Here is a 15,788-nt window from a genome sequence, read left to right as displayed (position 1 = left end):
TCATCAATTACTAACGTCCTCGTATGAAACCCTCCAACTAGACTCTGTCTGGAGGAGGGATATACCAGACCTGGAAAATGACTTTGATTGGCAAGGAGCCTGGGCAAATGTCCGACTTACATCAAGGAACCCGGATCATCAACAAATCAATCTTAACTATATTCACAGGACATACTTGACTCCTATAAGACTGTGCCGAATGGGGCTTATACAAGACTCCAAATGCTCCCAATGTACAAATGGGGACGAAGGGACATTTATGCACATGTATTGGGACTGCTCACCAGTTAAGGCATTCTGGAAAGATGTGACCCAACAAATATCAAAACTCGTATCTTGGAATATACCTGTACACCCCTCGGTATTACTATTGAATGATGTTTTTGAGTTTGCAGTGAATCCACAGCTAAAGAGATTGGTTTTATCGGGTATCACAGTAGCTAAAAAGCTGATCGCATCACGCTGGTTTCAACCGGAAAAAATTTGCCGTAAAGTTTGGTTTCTTACATATCTCGATGTAATTTACCATGAAATATCTACAGCAAGAATTCTGGGTCTCAATGAATCCAAAATGTCAATGTGGTTAGAAGTGGTGGAGAGAATAAAAGCTAGCTTATAATGGTAGTGTTTGGTTAGGTGCGAGGGATAGTGGAGGTACTTCTCAAGGTGGGGTCCGGGAGGGGGGGGTTCGAGCTGGAGCATATGTGTGTAGGTTTTTTAGAGAGGAGAGAGAGATTTAGAGGGAGGGGGGAGGAGCGGGAGAGAGAGAAAGAGAGAAACACAGACTTGCAACTTAACAGAAGATACACGTAACCCCGTTGGACCCCCCTTACTCAGGCACACACAACGTCCATCAGGGCACTACCTTCCCTCTGTTACAGTGCACCGCCCACCTGGGTCGGCCCCGTCTTCTAGAGGGCAAGGGCCTCTTCCTGCGGTTGGTCCCCGTTCCAGGTGCGGGTCCCCTAGACAAACGTGCCTCCCCTGGTCTGCTGCCTTCCCAGTGTCTCTGGACTGTCCCCTCGACCTCTCGCCAGCTGCCCACCGTCACCCCAACTCAGCTCAGTGTCTCCCCTGCCGCCGCTTTCCCTGTTCTCGTTGTGGATGAACTGCGTGTCGTAGACGACGATCAGCGGTGCCTATGATCTGCGGTGCCTGCGGTGCCTGGCTGCTGTCGATGATTTGCGGTGCTGCGGTGGTCATCTCCGGCCTCTGCTGCTCAGCTGCCATCTCCTCCAGTCTGCCTCTCATCCTGGCCCGTCCTCCTTCGTCTCCTCCTGCCTGTCACCTGGTGGTCTGGTGGTCTGGTCACGGACGTCTGAGGGGCTGCTGGTGTCTCACCCCTGGTTCAGACGCGCTGCAGACAGCTGGTAGTGAATGTCTGGATCCTCTGCATCGTCTTCTCCTCCGTGTCTCCATTCCTCGTTCCGTCCTTGGTTGCGGCTGGCCCACATCAATTCTCACTTTGGAAACTCCATTTGTTAGGGATTTCCTATCCCTCATGAATTCTTAATTGATATGGGTGTGGACCAGTCGGCCGAAAGACGAAGCGGAACACGGAGTATTTCAAACGGAGCTTTTATTCATCAGAGAAGAAGAACAGTCACCCCGCGCGGGCACATCCTGTCGCAGCACCAGTAGAAGAAGGGCAGAATACATCACAGTACATGTCTTTATACAGAGGAGGAGGAGGGGTGTATGTGTGTATATGTATCTGTGTGTGTAACATGGGTGTGTGTGTGATGTGTGCTTGCTAGGCTGTGTGTGTGCTTGGTCGAAGAAGGGGGGCTAATTGGTTCCAGATGAACTCAGGGAGAGGCCCCTCGTCTCGAGAACAACATCTCCATAACTCATGGGCGTGACAGCTGGGTGTGCGCGTGTGGACGTGAGTGTGTGTGCGCGTGCATGTGTGTGCGTGTGCGTGAGATGAGAAGACCCCTACGCTCTGCATCTTCTGGCCGCCTCAGACCTACTCCTATCCAAGCTCCGGGAGGGTCATCAAAGAGAAGTCGCCTATTCTCAATCCTTGCCCCACAATGGTGGAATGAACTACCCACCCCAGTTAGGACAGCCGAAACACGTCCAATCTTTCGCCGTCGACTAAAGACGCACTTCTTCAACCATTATCTGAAAAAAAAAAAAAAAAAAAAAAAAAAAAAAAATCTAACCCTAACTAACCATACTGTCATGCACTTCTAATAGTCCTAATAAACTAACCTACACTGTAGCACTCAACACTTTGATGAACATTGTTACTCAGCTGATAGAGTTGTGCCCTTCCTGATGGCTTGTCGTACAGAACTTGTAAGTCGCTTTGGATAAAAGCGTCAGCTAAATGACTAAATGTAAATGTAAATGTAAATGTACAGGGGGCCCTGTGTGTGGACGGAGCCTCCAGCCAGATGTCATCAGGTCACGCACGTGCAGGGAGGGAGACACAGAGAGCAGGGTGCAGCCTACAGCCTAAGCACAGATATAAGATATCAGACATTTTATATCAATGAACTAAAGACTATCAATACGACCTTCCTTCCTGGTCATAGGCGTCCGCCTCTGTCTCTCGGTGGGTGCCGTCTGTCTCTCTGTGCGCTCCCCAGCATCCATCCTGGTCTCGTGCTGCACCCTGCTCTGCTCCGGTCACTCCCGCAATGGCGTCTCGCTGCTTCCCCCGGCCTGGCGCGTCTCTCCTGCGTTCCGCTCTTCTTGCTTCAGGCATGTTCGTACATGTTCGAGACATATGCCCCTTTTTGTGACATCTGTAGCATTCAATTTCGACTATACTCTTTCTCTCTCTACCTCTTCCACGTGAGGTGGTGACTGCTGCGGCGGCTCTTATTACACTGTCGCTGTCATCACTATTGCTCGGCTTGTACCTTTCTGTGTCTTCAAAGCTCCTTAGTTTTGCCTTGAATTCACTGAATGTCAGGTTGTCATTATTCTGAGTAATATGAACCACGAACGGTTTAAAAGAGTCCGGCAGTCCCTTCACTACCATTGAATGAATGAATGAATGAATGATTTATTTTATTTCGAATGTTTACAAATAAATAAACAAACAAATAATTTTTCGAACATTTTCACAAATAAACAAACGAAAAGGATAGGTTTGAAGCCGAAGGCTTATAGAGCAACCTACCCCTAATTCAAAAAACAAATTCAAAAAAGTTAAAGTTTTCAAAATATAACAAACAAAAAAATTAATCAACAATCAAAAATCAACAAAAACTGACCCAGAAAAGAATAAAAAAAAGTTAAAGTTTGCAAGATAAAACAAACAAACAAAAAATCAACAATCAACAAAAAACTTTACTGAAAAGAACATAAGCCAACATAGGAAAATCAAAAGTTGATCTTCAATACCAGAGTTTCATGGTCAAAAAATAAAAATAAAAATTACTATAAGATTCTAGAACCCTGTTTTTAAAGATCTTTTTAAATTTAAAAATACTCCTGCTGGGGAGCTCCAGTAGCTCACAGCGTACCTCGAACGCTATTTCGGCGTCGGGGACAACCGTGCTCGTCACGGATCTGGGGTAGCAAGTTCGACTCCCGGACAAAGCCGTAACTTTCTCAGAGTGTCTTTCCCCCATCTGTACCCCCATTCAACCTGTTTCTGTCGGTCACACTTGACCAGAGAAAAAAAGCGATAAATGCAAAAAGAACCAGCGGAATGGTCAAAGTTTAAAAAAAAAAAAAAATACTCCTGCTGTTTTTTATTTCATCCGGTATATTGTTCCAGAGGTTCACTTCTTTAACTGACACAGACATACTTTTAAGTGTGGTTCGAGCTCTAGGCTGTTTCAAATTGAGTTTTCTTCTTAAATTATATGTCACCTCTCGTTCTTTAAACAAAATGTGTAAGTTACATGGCAGTTGATAACTTCTAGCTTTAAAAACTATCTCTGCTGTTTTAAGGTCAACTAACCATTCCCACTTGCAACCCGTCACTAATGTTCTCGTCGGCTCCTTTCAACAACGAGAATATTGTCTCTGCACGAACAATATACTCCGTGACGGTCTCGTTGCTTTCCATTTGAAGAGCTGAGAGTTCACAATATAAACTTACCACACGCGGTTTTCCTTTGCCCGAGTAATGTTGCCGAAGTATCTTCATTGCCGCCCTGCCGTCGGCTGCTGCATCCCGCATAATTAGCGACAAGCTATTGTCCAAAACTTGCACAAGCTCCGCGTACGCTTCTCTGTTTTTCTTGACGTCTGTTGCTCTCAACTGGGCAGCATTTTCCCCCGCAGCGATAACTGGCACGTTCAGTGGAGTCTCGTTGAGTCCTCTCAACTCCATGTGTGCTAGGAAGCGAGTTTCCCATAACTCATATCCTCTCTGGTCGCCGTCGAACAAAAGTCTATTAAATCGCTGACTAGACATAGCACTGGGCCCATAACCTGTTGCACTGTTCATATTTATGACACAGACACTTATTAGGTATGTTATTAATGTACTTTTGTTGAGTTGGACTGCAGGAACAAAGACGCACGTCTACACATGAACTTGGCGGGGCAGGGAGAGAGTTTATTGCACATGCGCAGAGGCTATATACACACATGTATGGATACCCACAATGATCAAATGTGAGACTGTACATTACATTATGTTCAACACAAGCATTTTAACTTGTGGCATGTGTGCCATTTTAAATTAGCATCATGATAGATTAGTTTAGTTTATTATGATCCTATTAGCTTATACAGCATACAGTATATTTACCGCTAGCAGTGCTTTTGACTAAACATGAGCAAACCGAAGCAAACAACAGTCAAGACATTAGTCTAAAAAGGCCCTGTTCGTCTCTTTCTCTGACATTCCATGCAGTGTTTGCCACCACTGTAATACTGTAAGGGTAAAGAAGTTCTGCACATTTGGTGAAGATTGTCCTGTCATGCTTAATTCTGCATTCAATTATAAGTCGGAGGTAGGAAATTACGACTTTCTAGTACTTGGAAAAATCAAATAAAAGGGTGACGTGTATTTTCAATGAATCTATCTACTAAAGTCTTAGGATCGTATAGTGGATCTCTATAGTATCTCTGCTGTTGTACTCACACGTTCTGTTCAATTGTCTTATAAATGATTTGGAGTCGGAGCCAGGCGCTAAAGGTACAAAGACAGTCTGGCCGTCGTTTATTGGAAGATCCAAACAGCTTAAAGTTCTTGTCAACTTTTCTATGTCTAATCAGCATCTGCAGCCCGTCTCGATTGGATAGGTTTTCAGCGTCTCAAGATGATGCTCTCCGTGCGTCGACGTGGTCTGCTGGTCTCCGTGCGTTCTTTTCTCCATGTCTCAGATCTGTGGTAAATATAGGAATCACCCAAACCCCGCCCAGTGGTCGAGTCTCTGCCCCGTGATGTCACAGAACGGAGACTCCTAATTGGCTTAACACGAAATAACTGGGTTCCCTGACCAATAAGGAAGTGACATGACTATTTTCGGCTCGTTACAAGGTGACCTTACAGAGGGGATGTGAACTAGTTTCCTTTTCGAATGATTTACCCAAGTGTCCCTGAATTTGACCCTCATACAGAAAGGTCTGTTTGGACTGTTTAGCTAAAGTAAACAGAACTTTGGTGCCGGCCTTCAGGCCTGACTTAAAGTTAAGTATTGGGCCCTCCATCCCACTTTGTTGTGTGGGGAAAGAGGTTTCATTTGTTTGCCATTTGATCTGTTCTTATTTTTATGGTACTCTGGGCTTTTTCCTATAGCTGCTAGGTGAAGGGTGAAAGGTTGCACTGTTAGCCTTTGACTGAATTCTCCTATGGCCTTTTCCAGAAACCGCTAGATGATTTTGATCCCTCCTGTAATGCTTATACGGGTCATTTTGATCAATTTAATTTACGACAATCCCTTCTCTGAGGGGTCTACCCTCATTATGTAACCAGTAAATTTCAAAATCAAAATGATATAATATTTCCATAAAATATAAACCATTTCAAAAAATTTCCAAAAGTTTAAAAAATCCCAAATTTCACTTACCTCTTCTTCTTGCACAGTTATACACATTTATCAGTTATTATTATGACATCCAGTCTAGGTCCGTCTCTTTATACAAAAAGATGATCGTACCATTCTCAGCTTATTTCGTTTAAGACTATACATTATCCATGTAATTACCAAATATGTCTATTTTGTGTAATGGACTCTGCAAGAAAAGATTTACCTCACACCAATATAAGACTAACAGTTCTAATAAAACACGAAGGAGACTTAAACCATAAACATATAAACACTGAATTTCTCCTTCGCAAAAGACCTTTTGAGGTTTATTTCCTCTTAGCTGCAATTCTACCAGTTATCCTCACTGAAACCTCTGAGGTCTATTGATAACCCTTTTTGGCCGTGTCTCTTTCGTTGCAGTTGCGCTAATCGCTCTCTCCTCCAGCGTCCTTGGTTCCGCTGTTGGTACTCCGCCAAAATCCACAGAGGAAAAATCATCATTTTCCAATTCCAATTCATGATCTCCTCTGTCTGGCTCCTGCAAAAATCCTTCATTTCCCCTAGAGGGACCATCATGTTCGCCTCTGTCTGGTTCCCCATAATCGTCTTCATTCTCCCCTTCGTCGTGCCTTTCCTCCTGTTCTTGATCAATGAACAGGGGTTCGGATTCCAATTCTTGCCCATCTTGCAGGGCTTTTACGCAATGCGAAAGGTGAAACCACATTGAAGATCCTTTTACCTGTAGCGCTCTTTCCGTAGCTCTTACGACCTCGTACGGTCCTTCCCGCCGCGCTCCATACCACTTGCGTCTGAACACTTTAACATAAACGTAGTCCCCTGGTACTATCTGGGGAACATTCCGCCTATCCTCCTCCTCCTCTGTCTCTCGTTTACTAGAGACATAATCATAGATTGCCCTGTGGAGCTTTGACATGTACTTCACGTACTCACGCATCTCGTGGTCTAGAATATCCAAACTCGGACCTTTTCCTGCTGCGCGCAATCCGGGCACAACCATACATCGGCCAAACAACATTTCGTGCGGAGTTAAACGCAGGCCCCGGATCTCGCTAGACCTACAAGCCATCAATGCTAACGGTAACGCGCTCAGCCAGCTTAGACCGGTGTGTTGACAGATCTTAACCAATTTGTTCTTAAGTACCCCGTTCATGCGTTCCACAGCCCCCTGGCTCTGAGGGTGGTAAACGGACCCGAAACGCTGTTTTATCCCCATCTGTTGGAGTACTAAACGTACAGTTTTGTCCACAAATTCTTTTCCATTATCCGACGCGATTCTATCGGGAATTCCGTAACGGCTTATTATCTCACGGCATAAGAACTTAGCCACTGAGGCAGCATCCTTATGTTTAGTCGCGCAAGCCTCCACCCACTTTGAAAATCGACACACCACGACAAGAATGTACCTTTTTTGGTTAATCGGTTTTATCATGTCTACATAGTCAATCACAAGTTCTCTCATTGGGCCATTTGGGGTGGGGATGTGTCCCGGAGACACAACGATCCCTCTGCGTGCATTGTTCTTCAAGCTAATTGCACATCTACTTATTACACAATCAATCTGCCGTAGCAGGTTTGGCGCCCAAAACCCATACTCTTCTATTTTTCTACTCGCCTCTCTCCAGTGTGCATGACAGAACTCATGCGCAGTTTGGATCAGCAGTCCGACCAGGCCAGTTGGTGCAACCACAAGTCCTTCATGGTTCCGCCACAAACCTGTCCCATCTCTACTAGCCCCCCTTGCTGACCAGAGATTTCTCTCCACCTGACTCGCCTCTTCCTGAAAGGTCAAAACATCTTTGTAAGTAATCTTATCTTCCAACTCCACCTCATGTGTGATAACCAATACCTTACCTGCTCTGTCCGCACCTGTCACTTGCTTGGCAGCAACATCCGCCATGTTGTTACCTCTGGTCACCTTAGACTCATCAGACTGATGGGCAGCACATTTGATAATCGCGATTTGTTTGGGTTTCATTATTGCTTGCAACAAATCGGTTATCTGACTACAGTGTCTTATGGCGGTACCATCTGCTCTCTTAAAACCTCGCCCTTTCCACACCGCTCCGTAGAGAAAACTGATATTCTGTGCGTAGCTACTATCCGTGTAGATATTACAGCTCTTGCCTTCTGCCATTTTGCACGCTTCAGTCAGAGCGACTAGTTCCGCCAGCTGAGCTGAACAGGGTTGTGTCAAGGCTTCGGCCTTTGCTACGACAAACCCATCACCTTGTGATTTTACTACAGAGTAACCTGCTTTTAGGTCCTCTCCAACTCTGTAACATGAGCCGTCTGTCCATAGTTCCAAATCAGGACTGCTAAACGGGAAAGCCTGCAAGTCAGCTCTAAGTCTGGAGTACCTCTCAGCGGCCTCCACACAGTCGTGAGGTTCTCCATCCTCAGGCTTAGGAAGGGTCTGCGCTGGGTTCACTATGGAACACCTAGTCAAAGTAACATCTTCCTGTTCCAAAATCCTGTAATCGTTTTTCAGACGGGGTATCGTTAGTGCAGATTTACCAGATTCCAACAAATTTTGGATCGCATGTCCTACCATAATATTGACTGGATACCCCATCATGATACTTGCAGCTTTCTCGTACATCAGGAAGACTCCGGCGCAATCTCGGTAGCACGGAGGCATTCCCATTTCCACCTCTGAATAGGCGATGGAGTAGTATCCTATTGGTTGTGGATGGATCCCCACTCCGGTGTTTTGTGCCAGTACTGCGCATGCATACCTCTGATCTGAAGAGGAAGAGACATACAGTATGAACTGCTTGGTATAATCAGGCAAAGTCAAGGCCGGGGCAGCTAACATACGGGTCTTTATGGTCTCAAATGCCCTCAGGCCCTCCTCAGTCCAGGTTACTTTAGCACTCAACTTATCATTTCCGCAAACTTTTATCATAGCTCTTAAAGGCCCTACTAGTTCTGTATAATTCTCCACCCAAGTGGAACTATACCCGACGATTCCCAAAAACATCATCATCTGTCTTACAGTCACTGGCTTTGGAGCTTTCTTAATAGCCACCAAATGTTCCTCTGTAATAGCTCGATGGCCTTTTGAAATCGTTTGACCTAGATATGCTACTTTAGGTTGACAGTACTGCAATTTTTTCAAAGACACCTTGTGTCCCTTCTCTGCTAGTAGTTGCAATAGTTCGATAGATTCCTTGTGACATGTTGTCTGATCGTCGGCACACAAGATAATATCGTCCATATACTGAATGACTCTGGATTTTAATCTCAGGTCCAACCCGTCCAGATCCTCTCTCAAGATCTTGTTAAAGATGTGTGGGGAATGCTTTAATCCCTGTGGGAGCCTAGTGTACTCATAATGCTCATTCTTATAGGTAAAACCAAAAAAATGCTGGCACTCTTTGCTCAAAGGTACGCTAAAATAGGCGCTACACAAATCTATAACCGTAAAATACTCAGCTTGCGGCGGGATGAATGTCAGTAGTGTGTGGGGATCTGGGACATCGGCGGGATAGTCAATTAAAACCTCATTGACGGCCCTCAAGTCGTGTACCAGACGGTACGAGGTGTCAGGTTTCTCCACTGGCAGCAACGGCGTGTTGCTCTTGGGGCTCTTTGTCTTTTGTAGTACTCCGGCTTCTAGAAGTCCTTTGATTTGTGGCTCAATTCCGGCCACCGCTTTTTCCTTCAGTGGGTACTGACTTTTCCAGGGCAGGGTTGCTCCTGGTCTAAGCTCCACCCTCACTGGTTGAGCAGATTTCGAATGTCGGTGCTATGTTTTGACCACAGCACTTCCGGTATGGCCCCCATCATCTCCTCCTGGAGGCTCAATTTCTGGGGGGTTTCTTCTACTGTCTCCTGTGACAGCTGCACCGTCTGGGGACGTCCCATCCCTGTGCCTTGAATCATTATCTTGATGAACCGTTTGTCCGGGCTTATCCATATGAGTCGGTTCTCCGTCGTCTGTTCGAACTTTATTCCTTCTGCCTCTTTCATCATCCTTCCGATGTGTTGTTGGTCGCACGAGTCGGTCACTTTTAGCGTCACGTGGGGAACGCTGTCTGTGATCTCGTGTTCCTTTTGCAGATAGTTGCTCCGTGCAAGCCGTATTGCTGCTCCTTGGGGGCCCATCACTATGCTGGTGGCGTTGAGCTGCACCTCCTCTGGTTGATTTCTCATCCACTCCTCGGCTTGTCTTTCATCCGCATCTTTATAGTACTGTAGGGTGCAATGGTATGGTGTCTCTGGGTTCTTTGCCGCTGGCATATTGGCGGTGATGAAGGTCTCCCATTCCAACGCTGGTCCGAGCAATTCCTGGCTTAGGTTCCCCAACCAGTATACCTCCGGGGGTCGGGGGTCTGTTCTTTGCATCATTTCATAATATTGGTCTTCTGGGACGTCGATCACACAACCATCCGGCGTGCATAGAATGTTCATCCCCAACATACCAAGGCCGTCTCTGCCCAGTAAGCCAATGGGTGCGGTGTCGGAGACCAAGATGGAAACCGTCGCCTCTTTGCCTCTGTACTTCAGGGTGACAGGCTCTGTCACTGGAATCAGCTTCTTTATCCCTTCAAATCCAATGGTCCGTACATATCGACTGGACATGGGCAGGTGTGTCGCATCTTTAGGTTGGACCACAGTGTACGCCGCCCCGGTGTCTGCCATCATCCTGACAGATTTATTATTCACCGCTACGTGCACTATCGGTTCCTCCCTTAAGTGTGACAATGACAGCTGGCACCCCCCCATTGAACTCTCTGGGCCTCGTCAGAACTCCTGTTCCGGCCCTCTGGACGGATTCACTGGGCCCCTGTTCTGTTGCTGGTTCTGGTCTTGCATCTGGTCTTGGTTCTGGTATTGGTTGGGTCCGTACCACTGCTCCTGGGATCGGCCATAACCTCTTCGGCCACCTCCTCTGTTATTTCCTCGACCCCTGCTGCTGGGTCCTTGGCTTCGCCATCCTTTTTCACAGTTCCGGGCGAAATGTCCGATTTCTCCACAATGCCAACACTCCGCTGACGCTGGCCATTCCAGGGGTCCACTTCTTTGCTGTCCATTTCCTCGTCGTGACTGCCCGTTTGATCCCCTCTGATTTTGTTGTTGAGTGGGTGCCGGTGCTTCCTGTTTGGTGGGCTGTGCTGTTTCCTGGTTGTTCAGTTGTCCACTATTCCCCGTCTCGGCTCTGGGTGGTGTGGCTTGTACCAGGGCTTGGAGGTACTCCACCATCTTGACTGCCTCGACCGGCTGTTGGTACATGAGCTTTCGCTGACTTGCCGTTTCTTTGTCTTTGGCCTGTTGTTCCTTCTTCCTGTGCAGCTCCACTTGATGGCTCACGTTCTCCAGGTATGCATTTAACGGAAGGCTTCCCAGGCACACCACTTCGTTCAGTTTTTGTCTCACCTCATTGGAGAGGCCCTTCTGTATTTTCTCTCTTAGCATCGCCTCTCCCATTGGATTTTGTGCAGGGTCTTGGCAGGTCATGTCTCTCCAGGTGGCGTAGGCTTGTGCCACATACTCTCTGGGGGGGGGTATCAGGTCCCAACGCACCAATGTGGATCTTATCTGGATGCATCAGGGTGTGATAGGTCTCCCGCAGGACCCGCCACAGTGCTCCTCGGTGAGCGGCGAAGAGGTCCTGGTCGTGGGCTCCAGACACTACATACCGCACCAAGGCAGCCTTGGTTAGTAGTTCTTCCATGCCAGCGACTCCTACTTTGTGAGAGAGTAGTCGCTTGACATTTTCCTTACTCATTCCATGATGTCGTCGATTTAATTCCTCCATGGTAGCCGTCAGTTTCTGCAGCTGGTCTCTTTCTTCGAAGGAAGGTGCGGGCACGGAGAATGGTGTAGTGAATTTTGGAGCAGGTAACCTCTTCGGCGTCACTTCTGAGGGGTCTGTTCTTTCTCTCCTCTTCCTCTCGTTCTCTGTCTTTCTCCTGGTACCTGTTCGGGGGCTCCCATGTCTGTTCCTCGTCCTCTGTGTCTTCCCCGTATTTGCGGGTTGCGGGGGGGGGGAGAGCCGACGCCGGATGGGAGCTTGTCTTGACTTTCCCTGGGGATAGTCTCTTCTGGGGCTGAGATCTCTATCGTATAGACTTTCTATTTGGTCATCCCAAGCCCTGATGTCGTCGCTTCGGCGTCCCTCTCCTTCCGCCCAGAGTATGTCTTTCTGTGCGGCAGTGAGCGGTACATGTATGCATCGATGTCTCTCTTCGTCTTGATATCTCTTCGCCGCCCTGGGATAAGGAATACTGTGGGACTGAACGTCTCGCTCCCTTCTTCTCTCCCCCTCTTTTTCGTCTGCTTCAGGCGTTAGGGTGATTGTTGTCACTGCCCGTCCCATCTCTGTTCTACGGCCACTATTGTTGGTTATCTCGTATTGGCTATCCATGTCTATCATAGGCAGGATAGGGTAGATTGGTTCCTTATTCCTGCTGGCATAAGGTGGAGGTGCTATATTTACCTCAGTTGCTCTTTGGGAGGTGACTATTGTCCTTTTAGGGGCCTGGGGAGTGATCAGGATGGGAGCTAGCTCCTCTGTCGGCAGGGCCTCCTTACTGACAGTCGAACTGTCCTCAACCATACTCTTCCTTCTCTCAGCTTCCCGAGCGAATTTTGATAAGGCGTCCATTTCTTGCATGCGTTTTTTCCCTCTGATTGTCATCTTTCCCACTTTTTCCTCCCCCGTTCTATATGTCCTAATTAGAGCATGCAGATCTGATATTATTTCTAAATCAAAAGAGCCCTCAATAGGCCAGGGTTTTGTGATTTTTGGCCATCTTTTATTCCATTTGGTTGATAATTCAATCAGTCTTTCCACATAGTAAGGATTGTCCTCTGTGTAAGGATTATTTTTAGCAAGCACTTGTATCGGGGTATCCTCCATCCAACCAATTGGTGTACTCACATCTTTATTCGCCTCTTTTGTCATTTTTCTATATGCGTTTCTTCTTCTCATGTACTAGAGGTTTTTAATTCCTCTTTCTGTGTCCTATTTTATTTTATTTTTTAAAATGGCAGCAGGCAAGAGTGATCTTTGTAGTTCAAGTTCTTTAATAGTTGTCATACAGAAGTACAGAATACTTTCATACAAAATGCTTCTTACTGTTACGCTCCAGAGACTGTGCTAGACAAGATAGTATCAAATAACATAATAACATAATATAGCATGAATTTAGAAGAAGAAAATGAGGTCACAGTTGTTCGGTATAGACATATGTACAATGTTCTGAGTTACCATATAATATACAATACACAATACTATGCAGTGTACTAATGTACAGTACTATCTAGTGCAAAGCAGAAATGGGATGAGGTACAATTTTAGGTACAATTTACAGTAAGGTGTACGAGTTGTAGTGCAATCCTTCATCCATAAATATAAAGTGTGGGGAGTGGGTGCTACAGTGTGTTTGTTTAAAGTGGGTGTGTGCTATAAAGTGTGTGTAGTGGGTGCTACAGTGTGTTTGTTTAAAGTGAGTGTGTGCGTGTGGATGTGTGTGCTATGTGTGTTTGGTGGTTGTTGTTGTGTAGTGTTCATTCATTGTTCGTTTAGCAGCCTGATGGCCTGGGGATAGAAGCTACTTCTGAGTCTTTCTGTGCTCGCCTTGAGACTCCTGTATCGCTTGCCTGACGGCAGCAGTTCAAAGAGGCAGTTGTTCGGGTGGCTCGAGTCCTTAATAATTCTCTTAGCCTTCCCCTTGCAACGCTTGTAGTAAATGTTCTGGAGGGTGGGGAGCCCCCCTCCAATTGTGCGTTCGGCTGCACGTGTCACTCTTTGTAGTCTGCTTTGGTCTTTTGCAGTGCTATTCCCAAACCAGGAGGTGATGTTGCCGGTCAAGATGCTCTCTATTGTACATGAGTAGAAGTTCTTAAGGATCTTCTGGCTGACTTGGAACTTCCTTAGGCGCCTGAGGAAGTAGAGGCGTAGAGGCGTATTCCCTGTCTAAGTGTAGGTGTCTATGCTTTTGTGACTATCTCCTACTCGAACAACCGCTAACGGTACTTGTAGCCCTGTCTATTCTCTTCTTTCCCTTCTCACTGGTGATCTGTAGTCTTACCTGACTTGCGGTGCCCTTGTTGCCTGGCAGAACTGCTGAAAAAATAGAGCACAAAATACAACAGTTCTTTTTAATTTTTCACCTGGAATTTCACTTTACTCCGTTTTTTCAGTATGAATATATCTTCTATCTAATATTCATACCACATCTAATTTTTGAGAGATCTCTTATCAACAGTATGAATAATCCTTTACTTAATTCATACAATTCTTTCAAATTTTTGAGAGATGTTGTGATTGACAGTGGTGTTTGCGTTTCCGGTGTCTACTCCCTTATTTCCGCTTCTATGTTGATCCCTCCTTCGTTGATTTTCCGCTTCCCGATGTTTTCCCTGTGGTCCCGCTCCAATATTCTGTTTCACCTCAAAAATCACAAAATTCTTTGATTAGTGTCACCATCTTGATTACACATTCCATTTAATCATCTTGTTTCCATTTTTCAATACTACTTCCCCCCAGTGGACATATGTCCTCCTCAGACACGTGTCCACTAACATTTGTTTTTACGCACCTTCCGACATCACTCCCTGCACGCCGCGAGGCCCCACCCTCTGTTTTCCGAAGCGTCCATTACAGACTCCCCACAGAGGACAGGATAACCTCACCACAGGTACAAGGTAGTTAACGCCCAGGCACCCCACCTTGTCACTAACCCCAGGAAGCCCAGTGCCCTGCTAAACGGTCCTGCATAACCGTACAGACTCAGCACCAGACCCCAGGGACCTAATAACTCTCAACCCATTCCTTTTCCGTGTACCTAGTTATGGAAACAAAACTCATTCACAAAAACAACATTACTTTTACAATATCCCCAGGCACGTCCCCCCAGCACCATACCCCCCTGCACACCCCATCCCCCACCCATCGACCCAGACTGTCCAGCAGTCCAGATAAAAAAATGACAGACAGGGCGTACTCATGGTACCTCGGCACCAACGGAACGCCCACCTCCGCTCGGCCCCCTTCGTCATCCCCCTCTACCGCCATTATCTTAGTCATACCAGGTGCAGCCGAGCGGAGTGACTTCTCCACCGCCGGACCGGCTGCGCAGAGAGTCCTAATCAGATACCCAAAGCATGCTCTAATCACCGACACACACACAACCAATATCACAAATATCACCACTGCATAGAGAACGTATTTAACTATCACCCAACCTATATACCCCCACTGCTCCTGACCCCAATCCTCCCACGAACTCACCCGAGAGTCATGGATATCCCTCGTAATGTTCCTCAAATGTGCTATCACGTCCGGCATCCCTATCTCATCATTTTCGGGCACATATGTGCAGCATTCCTGACCAATCAACGCACACGTACCCCCCGAAGCTGCCAACAAAAAATCCATAGCCGCCCTTGTCTGCATCTCCATTAATCTCAACGACCGCATCTCCTCATTTTCTAGGCTAAACCCCTTTGTTGTTGTGGCCGCCATGTCCTCAAATAATGCAGCCAAACGATCAATCTCCTTCATATTAGCATACGTCCCATACGCAGGAAGCGCCACCCTGAAAAAACGATCCGCACTCACAGCCCGCGTCTTCCTCGCCCCAGGGTGCGTCGGCAAGACATCCGTTACCCTCATTGCCGGCACCAGATACCCCAACGCACATCTTCCTTTCCAACCCGCCGGCAACGCTGCATACGCATTCTCACCACAAATCCAATACGTACCTGGGGGAGCCCGTGCAGCCACCTTTGCAGCCCCCAGGCTCACCCCCCCTACACAATTCCCCAGCGTGCCCACATACACACCATTCTCGCCGTCCTCACATCTTG

Source organism: Notolepis coatsorum, assembly GCF_963971535.1.
Source record: "Notolepis coatsorum genome assembly, chromosome: 10".
In the NCBI taxonomy this organism is placed as follows: Eukaryota; Metazoa; Chordata; class Actinopteri; order Aulopiformes; family Paralepididae; genus Notolepis; species Notolepis coatsorum.
The sequence above is the reverse complement of the archived record's forward strand: the minus strand, read 5'-3'. Positions refer to the sequence as shown.